The sequence below is a fragment of the Pelobates fuscus genome, chromosome 12 (genome assembly GCF_036172605.1).
Source record: "Pelobates fuscus isolate aPelFus1 chromosome 12, aPelFus1.pri, whole genome shotgun sequence".
Classification (NCBI taxonomy): domain Eukaryota; kingdom Metazoa; phylum Chordata; class Amphibia; order Anura; family Pelobatidae; genus Pelobates; species Pelobates fuscus.
Window position 1 is genome coordinate 54,363,620 of NC_086328.1, and position 14,431 is coordinate 54,378,050.

Consider the following 14,431-nt stretch of genomic DNA (forward strand, 5'->3'; position numbering starts at 1 on the left):
TTTTCCGGATTTTTTTTTCCGGAATTTTCCAGATTTTTCCGGATTTTTTTTCTGGATTTTTTTCCGGATTTTTTTTCCGGATTTTTTTTCCGGATTTTTTTTTCCGGATTTTTTTTCCGGATTATTTTTCAGGATTTTTCCGGATTTTTTTTCCCCTGATTTTTCCGGATTTTTTTTACCTGATTTTTCCGGATTTTTTTTCCGGATTTTTTTTTCCGGATTTTTCCAGAATTTTCCGGATTTTTTTTTCCAGATTTTTTTTTCCGGATTTTTTCCGAATTTTTTTTTCTGGATTTTTCCGGATTTTTTTTCCTGGATTTTTTTCCCCGATTTTTTTTCCCGATTTTTCCCGATTTTTTTTTTCCGGATTTTTTTTCCGGATTTTGTTTCCGGTTTTTTTTTCCGGATTTTTTTTTCCTGATTTTTTTTCCGGATTTTTTTTTCCGGATTTTTTTTCCCGGATTTTTTTTTCAGGATTTTTCCGGAATTTTCCGGATTTTTTTTTCCGGATTTTTTTTCCGGATTTTTTTCCGGATTTTTTTTTCAGGATTTTTCCGGAATTTTCAGGATTTTTTTTCCGGATTTTTCCAGATTTTTTTTTCGGATTTTTTTTCCCGGATTTTTTTTTTCCGGATTTTTTTTCCGGATTTTTTTTACGGATTTTTTTTTACGGATTTTTCCGGAATTTTCCGGATTTTTTTTTCCGGATTTTTTTTACGGATTTTTTTTCCGGAGTTTTTTTTCCGGATTATTTTTCCAATTTTTCCGGATTTTTTTTCCGGATTTTTTTTTCCGGATTTTTTTTCCGGATTATTTTTCAGGATTTTTCCGGATTTTTTTCCCCCTGATTTTTCCGGATTTTTTTTACCTGATTTTTCCGGATTTTTTTTCCGGATTTTTTTTTCCGGATTTTTCCAGAATTTTCCGGATTTTTTTTTCCAGATTTTTTTTTCCGGATTTTTTCCAAATTTTTTTTTCTGGATTTTTCCGGATTTTTTTTCCTGGATTTTTTTCCCCGATTTTTTTTCCCGATTTTTCCCGATTTTTTTTTTCCGGATTTTTTTTTCCAGATTTATCCGGATTTTTTTCCGGATTTATTTTCCGGATTTTTTTCCGGATTTATTTTCCGGATTTTTTTTTCCGGATTTTTTCCGAATTTTTTTTCTAGATTTTTCCGGATTTTTTTTCCGGATTTTTTTTCCGGATTTTTTTTCCCGGATTTTTTTTTCTGGATTTTTTTCCCCGATTTTTTTTCCCGATTTTTCCCGATTTTTTTTTTCCCGATTTTTCCCGATTTTTTTTTTCCGGATTTTTTTTTCCAGATTTATCCGGATTTTTTTCCGGATTTATTTTCCGGATTTTTTTCCGGATTTATTTTCCGGATTTTTTTTTCCGGATTTTTTCCGAATTTTTTTTCTAGATTTTTCCGGATTTTTTTTCCGGATTTTTTTTCCGGATTTTTTTTCCCGGATTTTTTTTTCTGGATTTTTTTCCCCGATTTTTTTTCCCGATTTTTCCCGATTTTTTTTTTCCGGATTTTTTTTTCCGGATTTTTCCGGATTTTTTTCCGGATTTATTTTCCGGATTTTTTTTCCACATTTTTTTTTCCGGATTTTTTTTTCCGGAATTTTCCAGATTTTTCCGGATTTTTTTTCTGGATTTTTTTCCGGATTTTTTTTCCGGATTTTTTTTCCGGATTTTTTTTTCCGGATTTTTTTTCCGGATTATTTTTCAGGATTTTTCCGGATTTTTTTTCCCCTGATTTTTCCGGATTTTTTTTACCTGATTTTTCCGGATTTTTTTTCCGGATTTTTTTTTCCGGATTTTTCCAGAATTTTCCGGATTTTTTTTTCCAGATTTTTTTTTCCGGATTTTTTCCGAATTTTTTTTTCTGGATTTTTCCGGATTTTTTTTCCTGGATTTTTTTCCCCGATTTTTTTTCCCGATTTTTCCCGATTTTTTTTTTCCGGATTTTTTTTTCCGGATTTATCCGGATTTTTTTCCGGATTTATTTTCCGGATTTTTTTTCCGGATTTTTTTTTCCGGATTTTTTTTTCCGGATTTTTTTTCCAGATTTTTTTTTCCGGATTTTTTCCGAATTTTTTTTCTAGATTTTTCCGGATTTTTTTTCCGGATTTTTTTTCCGGATTTTTTTTCCGGATTTTTTTTCCCGGATTTTTTTTTCTGGATTTTTTTCCCCGATTTTTTTTCCCGATTTTTCCCGATTTTTTTTTTCCGGATTTTTTTTTCCGGATTTTTCCGGATTTTTTTCCGGATTTATTTTCCGGATTTTTTTTCCACATTTTTTTTTCCGGATTTTTTTTTCCGGATTTTTCCAGAATTTTCCGGATTTTTTTTTCCAGATTTTTTTTTCCGGATTTTTTCCGAATTTTTTTTTCTGGATTTTTCCGGATTTTTTTTCCTGGATTTTTTTCCCCGATTTTTTTTCCCGATTTTTCCCGATTTTTTTTTTCCGGATTTTTTTTTCCGGATTTATCCGGATTTTTTTCCGGATTTATTTTCCGGATTTATTTTCCGGATTTTTTTTTCCGGATTTTTTTTTCCGGATTTTTTTTCCAGATTTTTTTTTCCGGATTTTTTCCGAATTTTTTTTCTAGATTTTTCCGGATTTTTTTTCCGGATTTTTTTTCCGGATTTTTTTTCCCGGATTTTTTTTTCTGGATTTTTTTCCCCGATTTTTTTTCCCGATTTTTCCCGATTTTTTTTTTCCGGATTTTTTTTTCCGGATTTTTCCGGATTTTTTTCCGGATTTATTTTCCGGATTTTTTTTCCACATTTTTTTTTCCGGATTTTTTTTTCCGGAATTTTCCAGATTTTTCCGGATTTTTTTTCTGGATTTTTTTCCGGATTTTTTTTCCGGATTTTTTTTCCGGATTTTTTTTTCCGGATTTTTTTTCCGGATTATTTTTCAGGATTTTTCCGGATTTTTTTTCCCCTGATTTTTCCGGATTTTTTTTACCTGATTTTTCCGGATTTTTTTTCCGGATTTTTTTTCCCGGATTTTTCCAGAATTTTCCGGATTTTTTTTTCCAGATTTTTTTTTCCGGATTTTTTCCGAATTTTTTTTTCTGGATTTTTCCGGATTTTTTTTCCTGGATTTTTTTCCCCGATTTTTTTTCCCGATTTTTCCCGATTTTTTTTTTCCGGATTTTTTTTTCCGGATTTATCCGGATTTTTTTCCGGATTTATTTTCCGGATTTTTTTTCCGGATTTTTTTTTCCGGATTTTTTTTTCCGGATTTTTTTTCCAGATTTTTTTTTCCGGATTTTTTCCGAATTTTTTTTCTAGATTTTTCCGGATTTTTTTTCCGGATTTTTTTTCCGGATTTTTTTTCCGGATTTTTTTTCCCGGATTTTTTTTTCTGGATTTTTTTCCCCGATTTTTTTTCCCGATTTTTCCCGATTTTTTTTTTCCGGATTTTTTTTTCCGGATTTTTCCGGATTTTTTTCCGGATTTATTTTCCGGATTTTTTTTCCACATTTTTTTTTCCGGATTTTTTTTTCCGGATTTTTCCAGAATTTTCCGGATTTTTTTTTCCAGATTTTTTTTTCCGGATTTTTTCCGAATTTTTTTTTCTGGATTTTTCCGGATTTTTTTTCCTGGATTTTTTTCCCCGATTTTTTTTCCCGATTTTTCCCGATTTTTTTTTTCCGGATTTTTTTTTCCGGATTTATCCGGATTTTTTTCCGGATTTATTTTCCGGATTTATTTTCCGGATTTTTTTTTCCGGATTTTTTTTTCCGGATTTTTTTTCCAGATTTTTTTTTCCGGATTTTTTCCGAATTTTTTTTCTAGATTTTTCCGGATTTTTTTTCCGGATTTTTTTTCCGGATTTTTTTTCCCGGATTTTTTTTTCTGGATTTTTTTCCCCGATTTTTTTTCCCGATTTTTCCCGATTTTTTTTTTCCGGATTTTTTTTTCCGGATTTTTCCGGATTTTTTTCCGGATTTATTTTCCGGATTTTTTTTCCACATTTTTTTTTCCGGATTTTTTTTTCCGGAATTTTCCAGATTTTTCCGGATTTTTTTTCTGGATTTTTTTCCGGATTTTTTTTCCGGATTTTTTTTCCGGATTTTTTTTTCCGGATTTTTTTTCCGGATTATTTTTCAGGATTTTTCCGGATTTTTTTTCCCCTGATTTTTCCGGATTTTTTTTACCTGATTTTTCCGGATTTTTTTTCCGGATTTTTTTTTCCGGATTTTTCCAGAATTTTCCGGATTTTTTTTTCCAGATTTTTTTTTCCGGATTTTTTCCGAATTTTTTTTTCTGGATTTTTCCGGATTTTTTTTCCTGGATTTTTTTCCCCGATTTTTTTTCCCGATTTTTCCCGATTTTTTTTTTCCGGATTTTTTTTTCCGGATTTATCCGGATTTTTTTCCGGATTTATTTTCCGGATTTTTTTTCCGGATTTTTTTTTCCGGATTTTTTTTTCCGGATTTTTTTTCCAGATTTTTTTTTCCGGATTTTTTCCGAATTTTTTTTCTAGATTTTTCCGGATTTTTTTTCCGGATTTTTTTTCCGGATTTTTTTTCCGGATTTTTTTTCCCGGATTTTTTTTTCTGGATTTTTTTCCCCGATTTTTTTTCCCGATTTTTCCCGATTTTTTTTTTCCGGATTTTTTTTTCCGGATTTTTCCGGATTTTTTTCCGGATTTATTTTCCGGATTTTTTTTCCACATTTTTTTTTCCGGATTTTTTTTTCCGGAATTTTCCAGATTTTTCCGGATTTTTTTTCTGGATTTTTTTCCGGATTTTTTTTCCGGATTTTTTTTCCGGATTTTTTTTTTCCGGATTTTTTTTCCAAATTTTTTTTCCGGATTTTTTTTCTGGATTTTTTTTTCAGGATTTTTTTTCCGGATTTTTTTCCAGATTTTTTTTTTTCCGGATTTTTTTTTCCGGATTTTTCCAGATTTTTTTCCGGATTTTTCCGGATTTTTTTTTCGGATTTTTTTTCCCGGATTTTTTTTTTCCGGATTTTTTTTCCGGATTTTTTTTTCCGGATTTTTTTTCCGGATTTTGTTTCCGGTTTTTTTTTCCGGATTTTTTTTTCCTGATTTTTTTTCCGGATTTTTTTTTCCGGATTTTTTTTCCCGGATTTTTTTTTCAGGATTTTTCCGGAATTTTCCGGATTTTTTTTTCCGGATTTTTTTTCCGGATTTTTTTCCGGATTTTTTTTCCGGATTTTTTTCCGGATTTTTTTTCCGGATTTTTTTTCCGGATTTTGTTTCCGGTTTTTTTTTCCGGATTTTTTTTTCCGGATTTTTTTTCCAGATTTTTTTTTCCGGATTTTTTCCGAATTTTTTTTCTAGATTTTTCCGGATTTTTTTTCCGGATTTTTTTTCCGGATTTTTTTTCCCGGATTTTTTTTTCTGGATTTTTTTCCCCGATTTTTTTTCCCGATTTTTCCCGATTTTTTTTTTCCGGATTTTTTTTTCCGGATTTTTCCGGATTTTTTTCCGGATTTATTTTCCGGATTTTTTTTCCACATTTTTTTTTCCGGATTTTTTTTTCCGGAATTTTCCAGATTTTTCCGGATTTTTTTTCTGGATTTTTTTCCGGATTTTTTTTCCGGATTTTTTTTCCGGATTTTTTTTTCCGGATTTTTTTTCCGGATTATTTTTCAGGATTTTTCCGGATTTTTTTTCCCCTGATTTTTCCGGATTTTTTTTACCTGATTTTTCCGGATTTTTTTTCCGGATTTTTTTTTCCGGATTTTTCCAGAATTTTCCGGATTTTTTTTTCCAGATTTTTTTTTCCGGATTTTTTCCGAATTTTTTTTTCTGGATTTTTCCGGATTTTTTTTCCTGGATTTTTTTCCCCGATTTTTTTTCCCGATTTTTCCCGATTTTTTTTTTCCGGATTTTTTTTTCCGGATTTATCCGGATTTTTTTCCGGATTTATTTTCCGGATTTTTTTTCCGGATTTTTTTTTCCGGATTTTTTTTTCCGGATTTTTTTTCCAGATTTTTTTTTCCGGATTTTTTCCGAATTTTTTTTCTAGATTTTTCCGGATTTTTTTTCCGGATTTTTTTTCCGGATTTTTTTTCCGGATTTTTTTTCCCGGATTTTTTTTTCTGGATTTTTTTCCCCGATTTTTTTTCCCGATTTTTCCCGATTTTTTTTTTCCGGATTTTTTTTTCCGGATTTTTCCGGATTTTTTTCCGGATTTATTTTCCGGATTTTTTTTCCACATTTTTTTTTCCGGATTTTTTTTTCCGGAATTTTCCAGATTTTTCCGGATTTTTTTTCTGGATTTTTTTCCGGATTTTTTTTCCGGATTTTTTTTCCGGATTTTTTTTTTCCGGATTTTTTTTCCAAATTTTTTTTCCGGATTTTTTTTCTGGATTTTTTTTTCAGGATTTTTTTTCCGGATTTTTTTCCAGATTTTTTTTTTTCCGGATTTTTTTTTCCGGATTTTTCCAGATTTTTTTCCGGATTTTTCCGGATTTTTTTTTCGGATTTTTTTTCCCGGATTTTTTTTTTCCGGATTTTTTTTCCGGATTTTTTTTTCCGGATTTTTTTTCCGGATTTTGTTTCCGGTTTTTTTTTCCGGATTTTTTTTTCCTGATTTTTTTTCCGGATTTTTTTTTCCGGATTTTTTTTCCCGGATTTTTTTTTCAGGATTTTTCCGGAATTTTCCGGATTTTTTTTTCCGGATTTTTTTTCCGGATTTTTTTCCGGATTTTTTTTCCGGATTTTTTTCCGGATTTTTTTTCCGGATTTTTTTTCCGGATTTTGTTTCCGGTTTTTTTTTCCGGATTTTTTTTTCCTGATTTTTTTTCCGGATTTTTTTTTCCGGATTTTTTTTCCCGGATTTTTTTTTCAGGATTTTTCCGGAATTTTCCGGATTTTTTTTTCCGGATTTTTTTTCCGGATTTTTTTCCGGATTTTTTTTTCAGGATTTTTCCGGAATTTTCAGGATTTTTTTTCCGGATTTTTCCAGATTTTTTTTTCGGATTTTTTTTCCCGGATTTTTTTTTTCCGGATTTTTTTTCCGGATTTTTTTTACGGATTTTTTTTTACGGATTTTTCCGGAATTTTCCGGATTTTTTTTTCCGGATTTTTTTTACGGATTTTTTTTCCGGAGTTTTTTTTCCGGATTATTTTTCCAATTTTTCCGGATTTTTTTTCCGGATTTTTTTTTCCGGATTTTTTTTCCGGATTATTTTTCAGGATTTTTCCGGATTTTTTTCCCCCTGATTTTTCCGGATTTTTTTTACCTGATTTTTCCGGATTTTTTTTCCGGATTTTTTTTTCCGGATTTTTCCAGAATTTTCCGGATTTTTTTTTCCAGATTTTTTTTTCCGGATTTTTTCCAAATTTTTTTTTCTGGATTTTTCCGGATTTTTTTTCCTGGATTTTTTTCCCCGATTTTTTTTCCCGATTTTTCCCGATTTTTTTTTTCCGGATTTTTTTTTCCAGATTTATCCGGATTTTTTTCCGGATTTATTTTCCGGATTTTTTTCCGGATTTATTTTCCGGATTTTTTTTTCCGGATTTTTTCCGAATTTTTTTTCTAGATTTTTCCGGATTTTTTTTCCGGATTTTTTTTCCGGATTTTTTTTCCCGGATTTTTTTTTCTGGATTTTTTTCCCCGATTTTTTTTCCCGATTTTTCCCTATTTTTTTTTTCCGGATTTTTTTTTCCGGATTTTTCCGGATTTTTTTCCGGATTTATTTTCCGGATTTTTTTTCCACATTTTTTTTTCCGGATTTTTTTTCCCGGATTTTTTTTTCTGGATTTTTTTCCCCGATTTTTTTTCCCGATTTTTCCCTATTTTTTTTTTCCGGATTTTTTTTTCCGGATTTTTCCGGATTTTTTTCCGGATTTATTTTCCGGATTTTTTTTCCACATTTTTTTTTCCGGATTTTTTTTTCCGGAATTTTCCAGATTTTTCCGGATTTTTTTTCTGGATTTTTTTCCGGATTTTTTTTCCGGATTTTTTTTCCGGATTTTTTTTTTCCGGATTTTTTTTCCGGATTTTTTTTCCAAATTTTTTTTCCGGATTTTTTTTCTGGATTTTTTTTTCAGGATTTTTTTTCCGGATTTTTTTCCAGATTTTTTTTTTTCCGGATTTTTTTTTCCGGATTTTTCCAGATTTTTTTCCGGATTTTTCCGGATTTTTTTTTCGGATTTTTTTTCCCGGATTTTTTTTTTCCGGATTTTTTTTCCGGATTTTTTTTTCCGGATTTTTTTTCCGGATTTTGTTTCCGGTTTTTTTTTCCGGATTTTTTTTTCCTGATTTTTTTTCCGGATTTTTTTTTCCGGATTTTTTTTCCCGGATTTTTTTTTCAGGATTTTTCCGGAATTTTCCGGATTTTTTTTTCCGGATTATTTTTCAGGATTTTTCCGGATTTTTTTTCCGGATTTTTTTTCCGGATTTTTCAGGATTTTTTTTCTGGATTTTTTTTCCGAATTTTTTTTCTGGATTTTTTTTTCAGGATTTTTTTTCAGGATTTTTTTTCAGGATTTTTCCGGATTTTTTTTCCGGATTTTTTTTTCCGGATTTTTTTTCCGGATTTTTTTTTCCGGATTTTTCCGTATTTTTTTTTTCCGGATTTTTCCGGATTTTTTTTTCCTGATTTTTTTCCGGTTTTTTTTTCCGGATTTTTTTTCCGTATTTTTTTTTTCCGTTTTTTTTTTTCCGGATATTTTTTTCCGGATTTTTTTCCAGATTTTTCCGGATTTTTTTTTCCGGATTTTTTTTTCCGGATTTTTTTTCAGGATTATTTTTCCGGATTTTTCCGGATTTTTTTTTCCGGATTTTTTGAAACCGGATTTTTCCGGAATTTTCCGGATTTTTCTGGAGTTTTTTTTCTCCGGATTTTTTTTTCCTGATTTTTTTTGACGGATTTTTTTTTCCGGATTTTTTTTCCGGATTTTTTTTCGGATTTTTTTTTCGGATTTTTTTTCCGGATTTTTTTTTTCCGGATTTTTTTTTCCGGATTTTTCCGGATTTTTTTTCCGGATTTTTCCGGATTTTTTTCCGGATTTATTTTCCGGATTTTTTTTCCAGAATTTTTTTTTCCGGGTTTTTTTTTCCGGATTTTTCCGGAATTTTCCAGATTTTTCCGGATTTTTTTTCCGGATTTTTTTTTCCGGATTTTTTTTTCCGAATTTTTTTTTCCGGATTTTTTTTTCGGATTTTTTTTTTGCGGATTTTTTTTCCAGATTTTCCGGATTTTTTTTCCTGATTTTTCCTGATTTTTTTTTTCTGATTTTTTCGGATTTTTTTTCCGGATTTTTTTTCCTGTTTTTTCCGGATTTTTTTTCTCTGGATTTTTCTGGATTTTTTTTTTCCGGATTTTTCCAGATTTTTTTTCCAGATTTTTTTTTTCCGGATTTTTTTTTCCGGATTTTTCTGGATTTTTTTTCCGGATTTTTTTTTCTGTTTTTTTTTTCCGGATTTTTCCGGATTTTTTTTTCTGGTTTTTTTTTTCCTGGATTTTTCCGGATTTTTTTTTTCAGATTTTTCCGGATTTTTTTTTCCGGATTTTTCCGGATTTTTTTTCCGGATTTTTCTGGATTTTTTTTTCCGGATTTTTTTTCGGATTTTGTTCCGGGTTTTTTTTTCCGGATTTTTTTTCCGGATTTTTTTTTCCTGTTTTTTCCAGATTTTTTTTCTCCGGATTTTTCTGGATTTTTTTTTCCGCATTTTTTTTCTGGATTTTTTTGGTTTTTACCGGATTTTTTTTCCGGATTTTTCCGGATTTTTTTTTTCTGATTTTTCCGGATTTTTTCTCCGGATTTTTTTTCCGGATTTTTTTTCTGAATTTTTCTGGATTTTTTTTTTCCGAATTTTTCCGGATTTTTTTTTTCGGATTTTTCCAGATTTTTTTTTCCGGATTTTTCCGGATTGTTTTTTTCCGGACTTTTCCGGAGTTTTTTTTTTGGATTTTTTTTTCTGGATTTTTCCGGAGTTTTTTTCTCCGGATTTTTCAAGATTTTTTTTCCGGATTTTTTTCCTGATTTTTCCGGATTTAGATTTCCGGATTTTTTCGGATTTTTTTTCCGGATTTTTTCGGATTTTTTTTTCCAGATTTTTTTTTCCGGATTTTTTTTTCCGGAATTTTCCGGAAGTTGTTTTTCCGAATTTTTCCGGATTTTTTTTCTCTGGATTTTCGTTCCGGATTTTTTTTTCAGGATTTTTTGGGGGGGATTTTTCAGGATTTTTTTTTCCGGATTATTTTCTGGATTTTTTTTCCGGATTTTTTTTCCGGATTTTATTTCCAGGATTTTTTTTTCCGGATTTTTTTTTCCGGATTTTTTTTTTCCGGATTTTTTTTTTGCGGATTTTTTTTCCAGATTTTCCGGATTTTTTTTCCTGATTTTTCCTGATTTTTTTTTCAGATTTTTTCGGATTTTTTTTCCTGATTTTTTTTTCCTGTTTTTTCCGGATTTTTTTTTTCCGGATTTTTCTGGATTTTTTTTTCCGCATTTTTTTTCTGGATTTTTATGGATTTTTCCGGATTTTTTTTCCGGATTTTTCCGGATTTTTCCGGATTTTTCCGGATTTTTTTTCCGGATTTTTCCGGATTTTTTTTCCGTATTTTTCCAGATTTTTTCTCCGGATTTTTTTTCCGGATTTTTTTTCCGGATTTTTCCGGATTTTTCCGGATTTTTCCGGATTTTTTTTCCGGATTTTTCCGGATTTTTCCGGATTTTTCCGGATTTTTTTTCCGGATTTTTCCGGATTTTTTTTCCGTATTTTTCCAGATTTTTTCTCCGGATTTTTTTTCCGGATTTTTTTTCTGAATTTTTCCGGATTTTTTATTTCCGAATTTTTCCGGATTTTTTTTTCCGGATTTTTCCGGATTTATCAGGATTTTTTTTTTCCGGATTTTTCTGGATTTTTCTGGATTTTTTTTACGGATTTTTCCAGATTTTTTTTCCAGATTTTTTTTTCCGGATTTTTTTTTCCGGATTTTTTTTTCCGGATTTTTCCGGATTTTTTTTTCCGGATTTTTCTGGATTTTTTTTCTGGATTTTTTTTCCGGATTTTTTTTCCTGATTTTTCCTGATTTTTTTTTCGGATTTTTTCGGATTTTTTTTCCGGATTTTTTTTTCCTGTTTTTTCCGGATTTTTTTTCTCCGGATTTTTCTGGATTTTTTTTTCCGCATTTTTTTTCTGGATTTTTATGGATTTTTCCGGATTTTTTTTCCGGATTTTTCCGGATTTTTTTTCCGGATTTTTCCGGATTTATTTTTTCCGGATTTTTCCGGATTTTTTTTCCGGATTTTTCCAGATCTTTTTTCCGGATTTTTTTTTTCCGGATTTTTTTTTCCGGATTTTTTTTTCCAGATTTTTTTTCCGGATTTTTCCGGATTTTTTTTTTCCGGATTTTTCTGGATTTTTCTGGATTTTTTTTACGGATTTTTCCAGATTTTTTTTCCAGATTTTTTTTTCCAGATTTTTTTTTCCGGATTTTTCCGGATTTTTTTTTCAGGATTTTTTTTTCTGTTTTTTTTTTCCGGATTTTTTTTCTGGTTTTTTTTTTCCTGGATTTTTCCGGATTTTTTTTTTCAGATTTTTCCGAATTTTTTTTTCCGGATTTTTTCGGATTTTTCTTCCGGATTTTTCCGGATTTTTTTTCGGATTTTGTTCCGGGTTTTTTTTTCCGGATTTTTTTTCCGGATTTTTTTTTCCTGTTTTTTCCAGATTTTTTTTCTCCGGATTTTTCTGGATTTTTTTTTCCGCATTTTTTTTCTGGATTTTTATGGATTTTTCCGGATTTTTTTTCCGGATTTTTCCGGATTTTTTTTTCCTGATTTTTCCGGATTTTTTCTCCGGATTTTTTTTCCGGATTTTTTTTCTGAATTTTTCTGGATTTTTTTTTTCCGAATTTTTCTGGATTTTTTTTTCCGGATTTTTCCAGATTTTTTTTTCCGGATTTTTCCGGATTGTTTTTTTCCGGACTTTTCCGGAGTTTTTTTTTTGGATTTTTTTTTCTGGATTTTTCCGGAGTTTTTTTCTCCGGATTTTTCCAGATTTTTTTTCCGGATTTTTTTCCAGATTTTTCCGGATTTAGATTTCCGGATTTTTTCGGATTTTTTTTCCGGATTTTTTTTTCCGGATTTTTCCGGATTTTTTTTCAGGATTTTTTTTTCTGTTTTTTTTTTTCCGGATTTTTCCGGATTTTTTTTTCTGGTTTTTTTTTTTTCCTGGATTTTTCCGGATTTTTTTTTTCAGATTTTTCCGGATTTTTTTTTCCGGATTTTTACGGATTTTTTTTCCGGATTTTTTCGGATTTTTTTTTCCGGATTTTTTGTCGGATGTTGTTTCAGGGTTTTTTTTTCCGGATTTTTTTTCCGGATTTTTTTTTCCTGTTTTTTTCCAGATTTTTTTTTCCGCATTTTTTTTCTGGATTTTTATGGATTTTTCCGGATTTTTTTTCCGGATTTTTCCGGATTTTTTTTCCTGATTTTTCCTGATTTTTTCTCCGGATTTTTTTTCCGGATTTTTTTTCTGAATTTTTCTGGATTTTTTTTTTCCGAATTTTTCCGGATTTTTTTTTCCGGATTTTTCCGGATTTTTTTTTGCCTGTTTTTTCAGCATTTTTTTTTCCGGATTATTTTCCGGATTTTTACGGATTTTTTTTCCGGATTTTTTCGGATTTTTTTTTCCGGATTTTTTTTCGGATGTTGTTTCAGGGTTTTTTTTTCCGGATTTTTTTTCCGGATTTTTTTTTCCTGTTTTTTTCCAGATTTTTTTTCTCCGGATTTTTCTGGATTTTTTTTTCCGCATTTTTTTTCTGGATTTTTATGGATTTTTCCGGATTTTTCCGGATTTTTTTTCTCCGGATTTTTCCGGATTTTTTTCCGGATTTTTTCGGATTTTTTTTTCCGGATTTTTTTTTCCGGAAGTTGTTTTTCCGAATTTTTCCGGATTTTTTTTCTCTGGATTTTCTTTCCGGATTTTTTTTTCAGGATTTTTTGGGGGGGATTTTTCAGGATTTTTTTTTCCGGATTATTTTCTGGATTTTTTTTCCGGATTTTTTTTCCGGATTTTTTTTCCGGATTTTTTTTTTCCGGATTTTTTTTTCCGGATTTTTTTTTTCCGGATTTTTTTTTTGCGGATTTTTTTTCCAGATTTTCCGGATTTTTTTTCCTGATTTTTCCTGATTTTTTTTTCTGATTTTTTCGGATTTTTTTTCCGGATTTTTTTTTCCTGTTTTTTCCGGATTTTTTTTCTCCGGATTTTTCTGGATTTTTTTTTCCGCATTTTTTTTCTGGATTTTTATGGATTTTTCCGGATTTTTTTTCCGGATTTTTCCAGATTTTTTCTCCGGATTTTTTTTCCGGATTTTTTTTCTGAATTTTTCCGGATTTTTTATTTCCGAATTTTTCCGGATTTTTTTTTCCGGATTTTTCCGGATTTATCAGGATTTTTTTTTTCCGGATTTTTCTGGATTTTTCTGGATTTTTTTTACGGATTTTTCCAGATTTTTTTTTCCGGATTTTTTTTCCGGATTTTTCCGGATTTTTTTTTCAGGATTTTTTTTTCTGTTTTTTTTTTTCCGGATTTTTCCGGATTTTTTTTTCTGGTTTTTTTTTTTTCCTGGATTTTTCCGGATTTTTTTTTTCAGATTTTTCCGGATTTTTTTTTCCGGATTTTTACGGATTTTTTTTCCGGATTTTTTCGGATTTTTTTTTCCGGATTTTTTTTCGGATGTTGTTTCAGGGTTTTTTTTTCCGGATTTTTTTTCCGGATTTTTTTTTCCTGTTTTTTTCCAGATTTTTTTTCTCCGGATTTTTCTGGATTTTTTTTTCCGCATTTTTTTTCTGGATTTTTATGGATTTTTCCGGATTTTTTTTCCGGATTTTTCCGGATTTTTTTTCCTGATTTTTCCTGATTTTTTCTCCGGATTTTTTTTCCGGATTTTTTTTCTGAATTTTTCTGGATTTTTTTTTTCCGAATTTTTCCGGATTTTTTTTTCCGGATTTTTCCGGATTTTTTTTGCCTGTTTTTTCAGCATTTTTTTTTCCGGATTATTTTCTGGATTTTTTTTCCGGATTTTTTTTCCGGATTTTTTTTCCGGATTTTTTTTTTCCGGATTTTTTTTTCCGGATTTTTTTTTTCCGGATTTTTTTTTTGCGGATTTTTTTTCCAGATTTTCCGGATTTTTTTTCCTGATTTTTCCTGATTTTTTTTCTGATTTTTTCGGATTTTTTTTCCGGATTTTTTTTTCCTGATTTTTCCGGATTTTTTCTCCGGATTTTTTTTCCGGATTTTTTTTCTGAATTTTTCTGGATTTTTTTTTTCCGAATTTTTCCGGATTTTTTTTTCCGGATTTTTCCAGATTTTTTTTTCCGGATTTTTCCGGATTGTTTTTTTCCGGACTTTTCCGGAGTTTTTTTTTTGGATTTTTTTTCTGGATTTTTCCGGAGTTTTTTTCTCCGGATTTTTCCAGA